Source organism: Lepisosteus platostomus, chromosome 16 (assembly GCF_059453375.1).
Source record: "Lepisosteus platostomus isolate fLepPlt1 chromosome 16, fLepPlt1.hap1, whole genome shotgun sequence".
Taxonomy (NCBI): Eukaryota; Metazoa; Chordata; class Actinopteri; order Semionotiformes; family Lepisosteidae; genus Lepisosteus; species Lepisosteus platostomus.
The window spans coordinates 10,189,333-10,204,975 of record NC_142626.1 but is presented as its reverse complement, the minus strand read 5'-3'; the positions used below and the strand labels follow the sequence as shown (position 1 = coordinate 10,204,975).

Genomic DNA, 15,643 nt, shown 5'->3' with positions numbered 1-15,643 from the left:
GAGTGTATGATAGAATATTGTGTAGGCAGATGTTCATATTGTATATAAAAAGGAAAATTGTGTATATTATATTAAAATATTATTATTAAAATATTTTAATTTGAGACATTTTAGGAATCCTTCTTCAGGGTCTTAGAAAGAAATTAAACGACTGGAACAGAGGAGACAAATGCCAGTAATGAAGGAACTGGATTGACAAGGGGGAGAACTGCAGGCCATTCTGTTGGCTTTATCAATGAGCGATTGTACAGTGCAGGTAGCAGTGATCTGTCTCCCTCTTGTGGCCAGAGTTGAGAAATACAGACTTCATTTAATATGGTTCTATTTGACCGTAAACACAACAGAATGTGAACCACCCAGAGCTTCAGTGTCTTCAGGCTCCTGCTTCGTCTGATTGGATCGGTTAGAGTGACAGTGTCCTGTGCACAGTCAGTCCAACATGTTCATAATAAAAACTCTACTGCCTGAACAGCAGCTTTTTCTTTCTCTTCTTAGTGATGGAAGTTACCACTTGTTTTATTGGAAAAGTAAAATATATAAATGATAAACATTTAATATCACTGAAAATGCTAAAGAGATATATTTATTTTATATCAAGAATGTATAAAAATAATATCTACATAGCTGTTAAAAGTACAAATAATTCTTTATTTTTCATCTTCGGTTTCATTTAAAAACATACCATAGATACGTTTAGAAGTAAGTTGGGTAAAAATACTGACTATAACATTAAGGTAAAAGTTTAACACATTATGTACAATTTTATTTGTGCTCAGTTCACTTGTAATAGGTTGCCTGTTCGAATTCCGCGGCCGGCAGAGGAAATCTACTCTGTTGGGCCCCTAAGCAAGACCCTTAACCCCAGCTGCTACAGGGGCACAGTATAAATGGCTGACCCTGCGCTCTCACCCCCAGCTTCTCACTCCCTCTCTGTGTGTCTCATGGAGAGCAACCTGGGGTATGCGAAAAGACAAATTCCTAATGCAAGAAATTGTATAAGGCTAATAAAGTGATCTTATCTACAAATTATTTATGTGTTTAGAACTCAATATTTATCAATGATGCACAAACCCAGCTCTCTTCAGTGGAGATGAAGCAGCTCTGCAGCTGTTCTCAGCCTCAGTCCTCTGTGGTTTCTGTTGATGAGCCAGAGCAGCTCCCGTACAGCTGAGAGAGGTTTTTGTACAAACGTGTAACACTGTGTGAACAGAGCTTTACTGTTGATGTAGTGGTAACTCTGACAGTAATAATCTCCTGCATCTTCAGCCTGGACTCCAGTGATGGTCAGTGTAAAGGCTGTTCCAGACCCACTGCCACTGAAACGACCTGGAATCCCAGCCTGAAGATATGTTGCTCCACATATCAGGAGTTTAGGAGCTTCTCCAGTTTTCTGATGGTACCAAGCAAGACAGGGGCCACTTGAGCTACTACTACCACAATAACAGGTACCCACAGAACTGCTGGTCTTACAGCTCACAGTGACTGTCTGTGATGGGAGAGCAGATGTCACTGATGGAGTCTGAGTCACAGTAACCTGTCCACTGGAACCTGGAACAAAATAAACAAGTAAATATCTTACTAGAAATACAATTTGATTATGTTAAGATTCCTGAAATGCCTACTACAAATTTGTGAAATCACCTTACAAACCTTTCAATCCAGTTTCTAGTTTAAAAAGATAATTTAAAATTACACTTCAAATCTCCTTGCATTGTGCTACTTTGCATTAATTTAATGGCTGCTCACCGTGAAAGAAGACAAGTGTCCAGATGAAGATGGAGGTGAAAGTCATTGTTGCTGTGGGTTCTGTTGCCGTGAAGGGCAGCTCTCAGTCATGAAGTGTTAAACTCACAGGGCTATAAACACTCCCAGAGCACTGAAGCATGTGCTGCCAATGCAAAGTGTCTCTTCTATGCAAATTGTTTCACTTGATAGAGCAGGACTTTTAGCCAAGATGAGCTGTAAACACAGTTTTTGCACTGAGGTCTGTGAAGAAATGTCTGCTGGAATCTGGTCTTGCATCATTCTGAATGATAAATAAAACAAGGTTTTTGTATCTTTATCACATGAATATTCCAGGAATCACTACAGCTAAAATAACTTATCAGTTGTACCTCATGTTTTTGTGAAAATATAGTCCATTGTTTCTGATGAAATTCAGTATATGCCAATTACTTTTGTGTTTAGTTAAGACTCACAGTGTGGATCAGTCACTGTTCAGCCCTTTCAGAGTCACTGACACACAGGACAATGATGCCTCTGATTCTACTGCTGGGCAAACTGAGGCTTTTTGCTCATAGTGAGAACTGAAACAAACATCAGTCTAGTATTTCAGTTAACTAATTAGTAAAGATAATTTTAGTCCTAGTATCTTAATATTAACAGAAATCTTAATCACAATAGGTAAATTTAAAAAAATGAAATATGTGGAAATGTAGAAAATACGTTTTATTAGGCAACTATGCAATACTCACAGTAAACAACATACAATACAATACACAAGTTACAATATTTACAAACAAGGTGTGCATCTTTACTAAACAGAGAACCCCAGATCACTGCCAAGTATTCAAATACTTTTTTTCCAGTTGAGCTTCATTTTTATTAGAATTTACTTTCCCCAATATTAACAAGTGGGAAAATCCTCAAGAGGTCCCGGCTTAACCTGTTCCTCAGTCTTTAGGGGCCACATCTCTTCCAGGAGAGGGTGTTCCGACACAGCGCTTGTCAACATCTGGGTTTTCCAGCACTGGGATTTTGCGGCCATCAAAACAGCTACCACACTCTACCGCTCAGACACACAAGGACAAATTATCAGCTTGTGCTGGCTGGGCTTCTTCAACAGCCTGGCTATTTACTCTTTTAGCGTGAAGCTCCAGAACAAGGCAGTGCCCATCAACATCTTCCTGCTCATTATTACAACCTGTGCTTTTTGAGTTGAGCATCGTCCTCTTCATCCCTCCACCTTCTGTTGCTTGAGCTTCATCCCTGCCCTTGACACTCAGCTCAACATCAACAGACATAAAGACCCAATGGCCTGGTCTTGGGTACCTTTGGTATTTTATTCCTCCACCTCCTCCTACAATATCTCCACATACTGTGGGATCTAGGAGGATAGAGCCCATGGCCACAAATGCTCTCTTCCTGAGCACCTTCAATGCCTGCTCAGATCCCATCTTCTCTGTCTTCTCTCCTGCTTTCCAAGATACATTCAGACCTTCAAAAAGGTTTTAAACACAATCTCAATAAAGAGGCAAACCGCTCAGTCTAATTCCCTGGGACCTCCACCAAAAGACTCACTGAGCTGTGGGTGTGTAAATTCTGACTAATATTATTTATACAGTGCATGATTTAGACCAATATCCTTTTCCATTTTATTTTCCTAGATTTTTTTAAGGGACAAAAATAGAATATGAGTTAACAGATAAGCATATGTGATTAATTAACCAAAGATATCAACATCAACAAAATGTTCTAAAACCTTTCCACAATTCACTAAAAATAAAAAACAGAAATTATTTAATTTAAAAATTATTCATACCTCGTGTATTTGCAAGCTCAAATACACACAGGTGGAATACTGTACATTACCACTGTAGGGGTTTTGTGCATTTACAGGGAAAAGTGTTAATTGTAGCAGTAAGTCACAAAATGATTCTTTGATGGCTATTAGAAAACTGACCTTGCGGAATAACACACACGGATACTAATACACAAGAAAACATTAATATATTATATATAAAATGTGTATATAAACATAACAGATCTTATAGTGAGGGTTAGCAGAACACAAAAGGTATATATTCAATAATGAATATCAAGTTACAAATACCAAGAGAGACATACATTCAGTATACCATTCATTTATACCAGTAGTTCTCAAACGTTTTGGACCAAGTACCACCCCTGATCAAACCAAAGCATCCAAGTACCACCTACAAGTCATCTTCTCATAGGAACCCCAGAAAATCTCAATGACCAACATGAGCATGCGTGTGCACATACACTCATATACACATATAATAAATATTATAAGAATAACTTTATTTGATATAGTGCTTTTAAAGGTGGCTTCTGAAAGCACTTCACAGAATGACAAAAGGAACAACAACAATTAAAAATAAACAATAAAAAAGCACCATTTCAGTGAGAGGGGTGAGCCTGTTTAGTCGAGCAAAGCTGATGTGAATTCATTGGTCAAGCCTTGATACAATTCACAATAGAGTCTTAACAGATTTTAAATCGTCAGGCATTTGCTTGACGGCAAAGGCCTCGCGTGGATGCTGCAGTTCATATCTGGAGCAACCTCTCTGATTCGTGCAACTACACCGCTGTGTCGGCTTGCCATTGCTCTAGCACCGTCTGTACAAACCCTGACGCATTTTATCCAGCCGATGCCATTCTCTTCGATAAATTCATTCAGAAGCTGAAATATGTGCTCTCCTGTAGTTCCTGTTGGTACAAGAAACAAAAAGTCCTCATAAGACATGTCCTCAAACTTGTATCTAACTTAAAAATGAGCAATTGGCCAAATCAAAGACATCTACAGACTCATCTAATTTTAGTGAAAAGCATCTGCTCATTTTAACGGACTCTATCAGCGTACTTTTGACATCATCCACCATATCGATAATTCTATGAGTGACTGTTTTTCATAGGGGGCAGCCGGTCCAGCTGTTTAGTAGGTTTTTCTCATCACATAATACGTCAGCTCTTTTGCCGACGTTAAACAAAGTTCTTCACAAGTAGTGTGGGGCTTACCTGCTTTAGCAATAGGCAAGCTTGCATTTTTCCCCGTTTCCATTTCAGAAGTGACTCTCAGAAGTTAAAAGAAGTTTTTTTTTCATGTGCTTGGGAGCGAAACACAGAGAAGCTTTGTGTATTTTTCTCAAATTAACCTAGAACAGTTCATAAATACTTTTTTGTTAGAAAGATTGTCAGCGTTCGTAGCACGCATTTCTATGCTTTCCTGTACTTTCAAGATAGGCATTGTTCCAAAATCACACATATTCTCCTACTTCCCTATTTGCTGGAGATAACTTTTTTAAAATACAATTGGTCACTTTCGTTCGTAGCACGCATTCCTATACAATGGTATTGAATTACATTGTAGCTCTTGTGTCCACTCAATTAGCACGTGCTGTATCGTAGAACGTAGGCTGCGTATTCGACACAAACTAATTTTATTAAAATAGAAAAACCCGTCACAATTTTTTAGTGCACACAACTAAGTTACAGGGTCATTTGGCGTACCACTTGGCGGGGATCTGCATACCACAACTGGTACGCTTACCATAGTTTGAGAACCACTGATTTATACCATTTCATTCATGAGCTTTAATTACAACTTCTACACTAAATACTCAAAAGCAAGTACGTCACTCATAGGAATTAAATTGACATCAACTGGGGTATAGGTTACAATTGAATTCTCAAGCTGCAATGTACAATGTTGAATATTCATCCAATTTATGTGGATTCAGATCTCCCGCAGACACAAGGAACAGCAACAGTGTGTTGCTGCATCCAATCGCCATCCTCTGGCAGTCCTGGTGTGGATGGAGGTGTGGGAAGCAGTGCCTCTCTGAAGACCTGGCTAGTTAGTCCTGGCTGAACTAGCAGAGTTTGTGCATATGAAAAGTGACTGCGGGTCCAAGCAAGTCACACTCTTTAGATGGGAAGAAGACCGGTTCATTCCCGGTGAAGCGCTAGTCCTGAATACTGAGATTCACGAGTTCACTCGTTGATCAGGCGAGCATTCACGGTGGGATACCAGCCTTGGGAGTTGTTCTCCTCAGGAAGCTCAATCAGGTAGAAAAACACCTTAAATCTGAACCACATTGAATGGCCTCTCTGTGTCCAGCACCACTAAGATGAGGGAGAGACAGACTGGCAAGAGAGCAGCAAACTAAATTCCTGTATTATTAATAAGCCTTGCCGCTACACCTCAAAAGTTACACAATGTGTTTATTGACTCCACCAGTGTAAGAAATTACTGGATCACCTGTTGTCAATTATTTTGTAAATATAAATACTCCTCTCTCTGTGAGATCTTACAACATGGTAGAGACTTTCTAAAAGAAGTCAGAGATATTATTATAGAAAGGGGGAGGAATCTGGTGAAGGGTACAAGACTATTGCCTCAGTGGGGTCCATTGTACAGAAGTGGAAGAGTATGAAACTACAGCCACACTGCCTAGATCAGACTACCCTCCTAAACGTAGTTGCTGGACTAGAAAGGCACTTATTAGAGAAACTACTGTGAGGCCAACAGTGACACCGAACAGCTACAGAAATCAGTGGCTGTGATAGAAGTTAATGCACATGGGTCAACAAGGCTTTCCACAAAAACAGCGTCTATGGGAGGGTTGCAAGGAAAAAGCCCTGGCTGAGAAACCCATATCCTTGCCTGCAAAGAGTTTTCAAAATCCCATCTAGAAGATACTGCAGAGACGTGGCAGAAAGTCTTGTGGTCTGACAAAACTAAAGTGGAACATTTCGGCCTGAATGGTCAGAGGTACTGTACTGTATGTATGGCTCAAATCAAACACTACACATCAGCCAAGTTACACCATCCCCTCTGTGAAGTATGGTGGTGGCAGTATCATGTTATAAGGATCAATGGGAAGATGAATAGTGTATATCGCTGACAAATCCTGGGCAAAAACCAGCTACCCTTTTGAGCCAAAAAGCTCAAAATGACGAGGACGTTTGTCTTTCAAGCAACAAACAGACTAGATGGGCTACAAAGGCATTTTAGTCTGTCTTATGTTCTTATTTCCATTTGCAACGTATATTTCTTCCATGATTAAATTTCAGATGTAGGAATACAGTAACTAACATTTACTATCTATAGCTTACAGTACTTTCAAATTCAAAGTTGGGCTTTACTTAAAAACATTATTAAGCCCCAAAAAAGAGAGGGCTACATGTCCAAATTAAATAATCATACTGTAGCCGTATTCATATATTTCCCCCCAAAGGATTGCAAAGAGCCTTATACATATGAGGGCAGCTATTCTGCTCCAGCTGCCCCACTGCACAGCAGATCAGGTGTAGATGTGAGAAATTACTTCATCAGCTGAGCTAAGATGAATAAGGAGAGGGCAGATTGTGCAAGCACTGCTCCCTATTGGCTTACCACAAACATAAATAAGAGAGACACAGATTAACATTTAGCCTGGATAAAGTGGTCAGAAAATGGATGAATAGATAAACAATTATCACATCTTTCTGAAATATCAAGACTCATCACAATGTTAAACATGAACACTGGTGATCCTAATAACCAAAGGTATACAACTACATTAGAAGCCCTACTTCCACACAAAAAGGCCAGTGATAATAAAAAAAAAAACATTTTATCATATACTTATCATTTTTTTTGCACGTATGTTTTATTTTTATTTTGTCATATTGACAAGATGTTTAACCCTTTTTAGTTTAGAGTTAGATGTTTCATGTCCTGTGCTTTTTAACTGTCCTCAGGTTAGCTCTCTGATTTCTTAATGCCTGACTACAGGGATTATTGAGCCAGCAGCCATATCACCCTGCAACTCACAACTGGCAACCCACTGAAGCTAAGCAGGTGTGAGCCTGGTCAGTACCTGGATAGGAGACCTCCTGGGAAAAACTAAGGTTGCTGCTGGAAGAGGTGTTAGTGGGGCCAGCAGGGGGCGCTCATCCTGTGGTCTATGTGGGTCCTAATGCCCCAGTATAGTGACGGGGACACTATACTGTAAACAGGTGCTGTCCTTCGGATGAGATGTAAAACTGAGGTCTTGACTCTCTGTGGTCATTAAAAATCCCAGGGTGTTTCTCGAATAGAGTAGGGGTGTATCCCTGGTGTCCTGGCCAAATTTCCCATTGGCCCTTACCAATCATGGCCTAATAATCCCCATCTGTGAATTGGCTTCATTACTCTGCTCTCCTCCCCACTGAGAGCTGATGTGTGGTGAGTGTTCTGGCGCACCATGGCTGCCGTCGCATCATCCAGGTGGATGCTGCACACTGGTGGTAGTGGAGGGGAGTCCCCATTACCTGTAAAGAGCGTTGAGTTGAGTGTCCAGAAAAGTGCTATTATTATTATTATCTGACACAGATAAAAACATATTTCTGTGTCTCTGTCTTTTTCTTTTCTTGCAGGTAAACTAACTTGGTGGATAACTTACCCAGATGGCTGCACTTCTTCTCTTTGCCTTGAAGACACCTCAGTGCCTCTCAGTACCTTTCTTGTCACTTTGATTGTTGAAGAGAAACAGTCCTTTCACACTGCTTGTCTGTTTCAACAAATCAATATTCTCTACCTTTAACTAAGGAAAGTTTCACCAGGCTCCCAGAACTCCTTTTCAACATACAGAAATGTCTTAAAATTGTTTAACTGCCTTTTTTAAAGAAATACTGCCCATTTACTTTCTGGCTCAAGTCACACTGAAAATGAGAAATGGAATATATTACAAAGCCAGTGAAGGAAGTAAAAGATTTTACTTTAAGCGGACAGTCATTGTGATCTTGAGTAATTCTTTACATTAGACGCTAGATGTCAGTGATATATTCTTGTTCTGTTGTTAGGTGCTGTTAAGTGTTTTTTTTTACTTGTGCACTCTGCACTCTGTTTATTTATATACAGTATAGCAGAGAACAGTTCACTCTGCCACCACGTAGCAGGAAGATGCACTGAGGCAGAGTGGACCAATAAAATGCAGATTCACATAATCCACAGTTTACTGACATCATTAATCAAAAGGGTGATTTACATGCAAATTGTTTAGACCACATGCCTGTGTGGTTTGCATAAAGGGAGTCAGATAGCATAAATCTGAAGACTCATCACCACTCTGACATTTTTTTTCAAATCAGAAAAAGGCATAAGCCATGGTGTCGGTCATTTCAGTCACCTGGATTATTTAATTCTACACTTTGGGTGAGTCAAAGAAATATTTCTCTACATTTAGTTCAAGTAGGTAGGTGCGTCAGCATGCGAAGGCTGCAAAGGAACAAGTTAAAGGTTTATTCCATGCTGAATAAAGAAGAAACGAAACACAATGTTTCGGAAGTGGAGCCTTCTTCGGTTGTGAAAAACATTGTTTCCTTTCTTCTCTCTTCAGCATGGAATAAACCTATTAATTGTTCTTTTCTCTACATTTGTTTTGTATTTTAACTTAAAATATATTACTATAAAATGTGATCTGTCTGATACACATTGTTTCTGTGTTGTTTCTGCAGGGACTGAGGGTCAGATCACAATGACTCAGACTCCAACCACAGTCTCAGTGTCTCCTGGGCAGGATATCAGTCTCCGGTGCAGCACAAGTCAGGATATTAGCTTAAAAATAGTCTGGTACCAACTCCAGGCTGGATACAGTCCTAAACTGCTAATAAAAACTGGGGATGAGCGATTTGATGAACTTCCAACTTGATTAAATGACAGCTGATCCAGAACTGTTTATACCTTCAAAATCACTCCAGGACTCCAGGTGGACGATGCAGGACATTATTATTATCAGCAGTATAGAAGCTTTCACAGAGTGATACATACTTATAAGGAGAAGAGAGGGATGCAATTAATAGATGGGGATTATTAGGAGGCCAAAAGGAAAATCTACCAGGTTAACACCCCTGCATTCTTCAAGAAACACCCTGGGATTTCTAATGATCATGATTCTAATTACATCTCATCCAAAGAGCAGCTCCTTTTTACAGTCTGGTGTCCCCGTCACTATAATGGGCATTAGGACCCACACAGATCACAGAGTGAGCGCCCCCTACTGGCTCCTCTAATATCTCTTCTAGCAGCAACTTTAGTTTTTCCCAGGAGTCTCCCATCCAGTTACTGCCCAGGCTCACACCTGCTGAGCTTCAGTGGGTTACCAGTTGTGAATGGCAGGGTGATATGTTGATATAACCTTCTTTTGGAAACTGAGAAAGGACACATACTGTACAATGAGTCAAACTGCTAACCAGTCTTTTCTGCTGTTTTCTGGTTGGCATTTTGGCTCATAGTCTTGCTCATAAGCCTGCTCTATCTCACTAGGAGTGCATCTAATGTGAAGTTAGCCTGTGTTACTGTACGTACTGTACATCCTCGGTTTGTCTCATACATCTGTATGTAGGATACTCTTTATTTTACCACTCCCTACCAGATTAATTCAGTTGTAAATAGTAGTTACAAATGAGCTTCTAGATTCTTGTTCACTCCAGTGTTTTCTAACACAGAACACTTTGTTCATCTCATTTCTTTCCTAATGTTTGCTTTCGAATACTGTCTGTAAGGCTGTTCACTTTCACCATAATCTCTTTGTTTGTTTCATTCTCTTTTTCCTTTCACTTGAAAGGGGAGTTTGATCTCATTTACATTTTCCTTTCTCTTTGCTTGACTGGACTCTTTTTACATAGTTCAGTAATAAAAGAGTTAAAGAGCGGGAAAAACAATGTCTTACATCAGCTATTCTCACAATTCAGCACGTCATTTGAACATGATCGTCATATCTGACTTCCCCAACTTCCACAGCAACACTAACTATGGGAGAAGGCTGTTCTAGAAGATACCCTTTCTTGCCTTTCTCAGCTGCCACCCCAAACCCCAGGACATTGGCTTTCAAATCACATCACTCTTCAGCCCCTTACTCATTCATAACTGAGCTTTAGGTCCCTCTCTCTGTGTGCACACACTATGATGGCCCTTAACAATGACCAGGATTACTCAGCCCATTCCAGGTGCTCTTCGGTATAAATATCCTGACCTGAGAGAGCTTGGAGCTCTGTTATTGTGTTTGACACCGAGCCTCATGTCTCCTGATCAGCCCTTGTGCTTGGCTACAGTGTCTCCCCAGTTACAGCCCTCGCTTGTTTCGCATTATGTCCCCGGACTGTGGTTAGCAGCATCCTACAGGTCTACCAGTCAACCATGACCCAGGAAATTCCATGTGAGCTGTGACCTGTGGCTGACCTGAGAGCAGCCCCTGACACATCACGATCCTGTGATGAAACTGTCAAGTTCTTTCCTAGACTGTGTGCTGGACGTCACCCAGTTGGATCTGCTTCAACACCATGACTGGATAGCTGGTTATAGACCCACAGTCCCATGGGGTTAAAGGGTTTGTTACAACCTGATGGATCATAATGACTGTGCAGTAGCTCCATTTTATTTTACTTTCACCTGAGAAAAATCTGAAACTGAAAGCATTTGTTTGTGATGCTTGGTCAGGAAGAATCTCCATTTCTCTGTCTCTCATTCATCTTCGATGTCTGGGCTCTTGTGCAGAAGCCAGGTGTTTGGTGTCTCTTACCCTCCTGGCTGCCTCACACACCTGCTGAAAGGGAGCCCCTGTGTAAAGGGGGTGGATCGCCCTCTAACACAAGATCAGGCTGCGGGTGTTAAAAGTGAAAGTCTGGGAGGATGAAAGGTGCTGGAGTATAACACTCTGTTAAGCTCATGCAGTTCCCCCAGCGCAGCAGGAGGCAGCCTGTGAGGCAGAGCTGGGGGAGATGAGCAGGGTTTCAGCTCAGGGCTGTGAGGGGAGGCAGGTGAAGACTGAGACCATCTGGCTGTGTGGTTTCTCTCTCTGCTGCTGCCCTGAAACTGACTGTCAGGCTGCTGCTCTGTGATTGCAATCGTAGTCTTCTCCTGGGATTGTCTCTTTACTGCTGTTCTGTGATTGTCATTCTGCCTCGTTCTGTATTACTGCTGAAAGCAAAACAGACTGAATTAAACTTACAGTTTCAAATCTAATTTAAAGGTAATTTAAAACAAATTAAGCTGGATTTCACGGGCTTGTGAGCAGCAGTGTTGAGTAATTTATCTGTGAAATGCCATGTTGGCACTGAATGTGATTAATTCTTTCTCACTTTTTGTTGAAATGTGAAATGAACTAACATACAGTATGTAGGTAACAATGCAAAATGATTGTATAAAGTGTGTCTTTTATGAAGAGGCATGTTCAGCATATCATATTAAATTAACATTGTATAATTTATATCATATCTTTCAGCACATTTTAAGGACATTTTCGATGAGAGTTGGCTTTCATTTTTCGTTATTTTAAAAGTATAATATATATCTGACTATATTGCAAATTTGTCCTCACAGCTCTCAGGTCCTGAGATACCTTCTGTGTGGAGTCTGGATGTTCTCACTCCGATCAAGCAGGATTTGTCCTTGTCCTCCAGTTCTTCCCACCTTCCTGAGCCCTGATTGCCATAATAATTGATCTCTGCAGGTTATTGCCCCTGTCTGCTGGTATCAAAGTGCACTGATTAGACTCTGGACCAGGAATAAGAGACTTTCTGATGATGGATGGACACAACCACATGCATATTGGTTGCATATTATCAGGTATGTCTGTTGTGGCGCTGGAGACATCAGTCTGAGATATACTGTAAGTCTTAGTAATAATTATTTCAATACTGCACATCAATACAGCTTCTAGTCTAATAGCAGAGAAAGAAAATCAAGTCTGAATAAGAAAGAAGAACTGAAAGGAAGACATTGGCAGTGGAGGGCTGGGAAAGAGCAGTTTTGTGCATGTTTTGTACAGCTGTGTATGAAACTTCACACCACTTTATTTTCACTGACACAACACTCTTTTCAAAATAATTAAAATTATAAAATGTCTTGATAGGTACAGAAGATATACCGTAGTGCTTTATTGAGCAATCTGTGTATGTAAACTCATATATGTATATAGTGACATATATACTGTACATATATTAGTGGCCCTGATGTACTACTGCAGGCAGTGACAACACATGAATTGTGCAGCTTGTGCCCTAGATGGGCTGCTGGAAAAGGACTTAGTGCTGCTGTATGCGCATATGTTGCCTTTGTGTGGTTGTTTCTTCCCTGTAGTTGATCTTCCTAGTTAGATTCTTCACTGGGTCGCTGTCTGTAACCCTGTTAGCAGCAGAACCATGAGTCCCCCCACAAACTGGACTCCAGTGGTTTGGTGGTGAGCAACTGTGTGACAGAGAGTAGGATGTGGTAATAAAGTAGGGTCAGTCAGTAGGGCTTTGAAGTGTTGTGATTGCTTCTCTTTGGCTTCCTCTGCAAAAATTAAACCCAAGAGTGAGATTTTTTTTAAGGGAACTAGAAGAAGCTGAAAATGTGAGAGATTAAGATCCTGAGGAGATATTTTGGAGACGGGTTGGAAACTGTGAATTGGCAGAACAAACTACCAATCCAAAATGGAAACTCATGCAACAAAAAGACTGTAACCTCTCCCCGACAGGGAAGGTGCTGGTGATTAAAGTCAAGCTCTTGCCTATCTTGAATTTTCTGGCTCCCACCTTCCCAATCCCACACTGTTATGTGGCAGAGCTGGGGAGATTGATGTTTCATTTTCTATTGCTTTGGAAGCAGGAAAGACTCAGGAGGGAAATAATGTACAGGCCGCTACCCTTGGGGGGGAAGTTTGTCCCAGACGTTGCCATGAAGCTGCTGTGCATCTTCCTGACCTCTGTACTGAGAGGTCTTGCGAGAGCACCTGAACCACAAACCTGGACTTATTTCCCCAGGTGTTGGGGAGGTATCAGACCCAAGATGGATGTGCCATTCTCTGAGACATGCCCTGCAAGTTACAGCACAGAAAAAAGCTTTTTAAGATCTCATCCAATTGGTCATGATAAGACCCTCCATCTGAGACTGGAGATGAAATGATCTATTCCTTACACACATTGAATTGATTTATTTATGCTCAGTATTCTAAATGAGGTCGGACAAGTGTGAGGAATCATTTTAGCTCAAATGTCCCTTGATTCCTGTGTGAAATGTATCTTTCTTTCTTTATGTCTGGTTCTCCCACACCTCTCGTTGATGCCCTGCGCTGAGAGACGATGTGCCTTCTCCCCAGCCTCACTCCATGTTGCTTTTCTCCCAGGTGAGACTCGGCCCTCGGTGACAGCCCTGCCCCCCTCCAGCAGGGAGCTGTCAGAGAAGAAGTCAGCCGTGCCGCAGGGTCTGGCCAGCAGTGGCTTCCTGTCCGGCTGGAGCCTGTAGTGGACAGTGGATGGCCCCTTCAGGACCAGCGGGGTCACCAAGACCCCCGGCTTCCTGGACGGCACTGGCCTGTACAGCTGGAGCAGCACCCTGACGCTGTGGGAGGTCCAGTGGTCCTCAGTGGGCACCGTGGTCTATGAGCCACCCACAGCTCCCAGACTTCCCTCTCAACACCCCTGAAGATATCCGAGTGTACGGAATAGCCCAGCCCGGATTCCCACCTTCATTCCCAGATTAGAACTGCAGATAGTGGTGTTTAACTATAACCTGTCTGTGCTGTGATTCAGAAGCAGAATGCTCTCACCCCCAAGATGTGTGACCTGTCATCTTGAGCCAGTGAGCTGCTTTTGTTAGACCCCTCTCAAAGCTTTGTTCATGTCTGCATGTGCAAATGGTCTGTTGCTGCTGTTAGTGACATAACAGTCAGAGTAATAAAGAGGTTTTGGATCATAAGCATCAATGTTCTGAGTATTATTGACAAACATTTTGTCTCATATTAGACTCCTGTAGCTAAACTGGTGAAGTTACTAATGATTTATTCTTCAAGACGAGCAGGGTCTCCATTCTTCTACTGTAGGGGAGAATTTTTACACAGTGTGCCAATGAATGGAGTTTAGAATAAAAGTTCGGGAGGGATGACAAGAGCCAAGTTCAATCAGACTCAGCTGTCTGTAATTCAAAATCACCTCTGACAGTCACTTCCTCACCTAAAACATTATAAATACTGTATGTGATCCCCTTATCTCCCTCTCATACATCTTTTTACATCCCTCCTCCACACCATCTCTACCTCTGCAGCTGCCCCTGGGTCACTCCTTACTCTGCAGGGGGTCCCTGCCTCCCCGTCCTCTGGCCAAAAGGACCAGGACAATGAAGCCCAATTTTCACTGAACACTCCAGAAACCTTCTTGGGTGTTATTCCCTGTGGATATTCCCTTGTGTGTGTTCCCTGTGGTAAATGTTGGCTATGATACACACTCACACTCGGCTCATCCCAGAGTGAAGACTGACCCTCCGAGAAGCAGATTAAAAACTAATTACTGTCAAATGTGTGCTGCTGTATGGGTTACTACCTGTTAATGCAAATCATTTTAGGTAAGTGGATCACTAACCTCTTGGGATAGTAGATCAGTACATCAGTAGATAGTAGATCAGGAATCTGTCATTTACATGTACGTGCTAAAAGCTCTTCCTTTAGCCAGTTTTAAAGAATGATATGTGTTTTTGAAATTTGATTGTGTCTGATGTTCTTCAGTGTGAACTGACCCCAGACTATACCCCAATTTGCAATGTGACTCAATGGTTCTGAGCCACTGTTTTGTTCCTTTTGTATGAGGTCATTACAAGCACTTGAATGAATAAAACGTCGCAATATTCACAGATACCCTGAAAAATACACACACCTGTCTTCACAAAATTGCAGTGAAAGAGGTGTCAGACAATATTTTTAGAGCAGCAAAGAAAACATCAGCTTTGCTATATAAGAAATAGGTTTACAGAAATTTACAGTGCAATTTCTTCCAACTTGAGAAGGCTAGCCTGTCTGGAATACTACTTATGTATGATTCATAAACTGAACATTAATTAAATCCCAACCTTTCCAGTTTCAGCCTTGAAACTTGAGAGTTTATCATTTTTCCAAACAAGCAT

At 41.3% G+C, this 15,643-nt stretch overlaps 1 long non-coding RNA gene and 1 pseudogene across 3 annotated transcripts in view; both read left to right on the top strand.

Moving 5' to 3' along the window:
* Window positions 1–15,643, top strand: part of LOC148646851 (Ig kappa chain V-III region MOPC 63-like) — a 230,652-nt pseudogene that overhangs the window by 208,683 nt on the left and 6,326 nt on the right. The window lies entirely within an intron of this gene.
* Window positions 9,417–14,446, top strand: LOC148646852 (uncharacterized). Of its 2 annotated transcripts, XR_015927656.1 has the most exons (3): window positions 9,417–11,828; window positions 11,889–12,334; window positions 13,875–14,446. It is a non-coding gene; the product is annotated as an uncharacterized LOC148646852 (long non-coding RNA). The 2 variants fall into 2 exon arrangements; XR_015927655.1 differs by having other exon boundaries at window positions 9,417–12,334.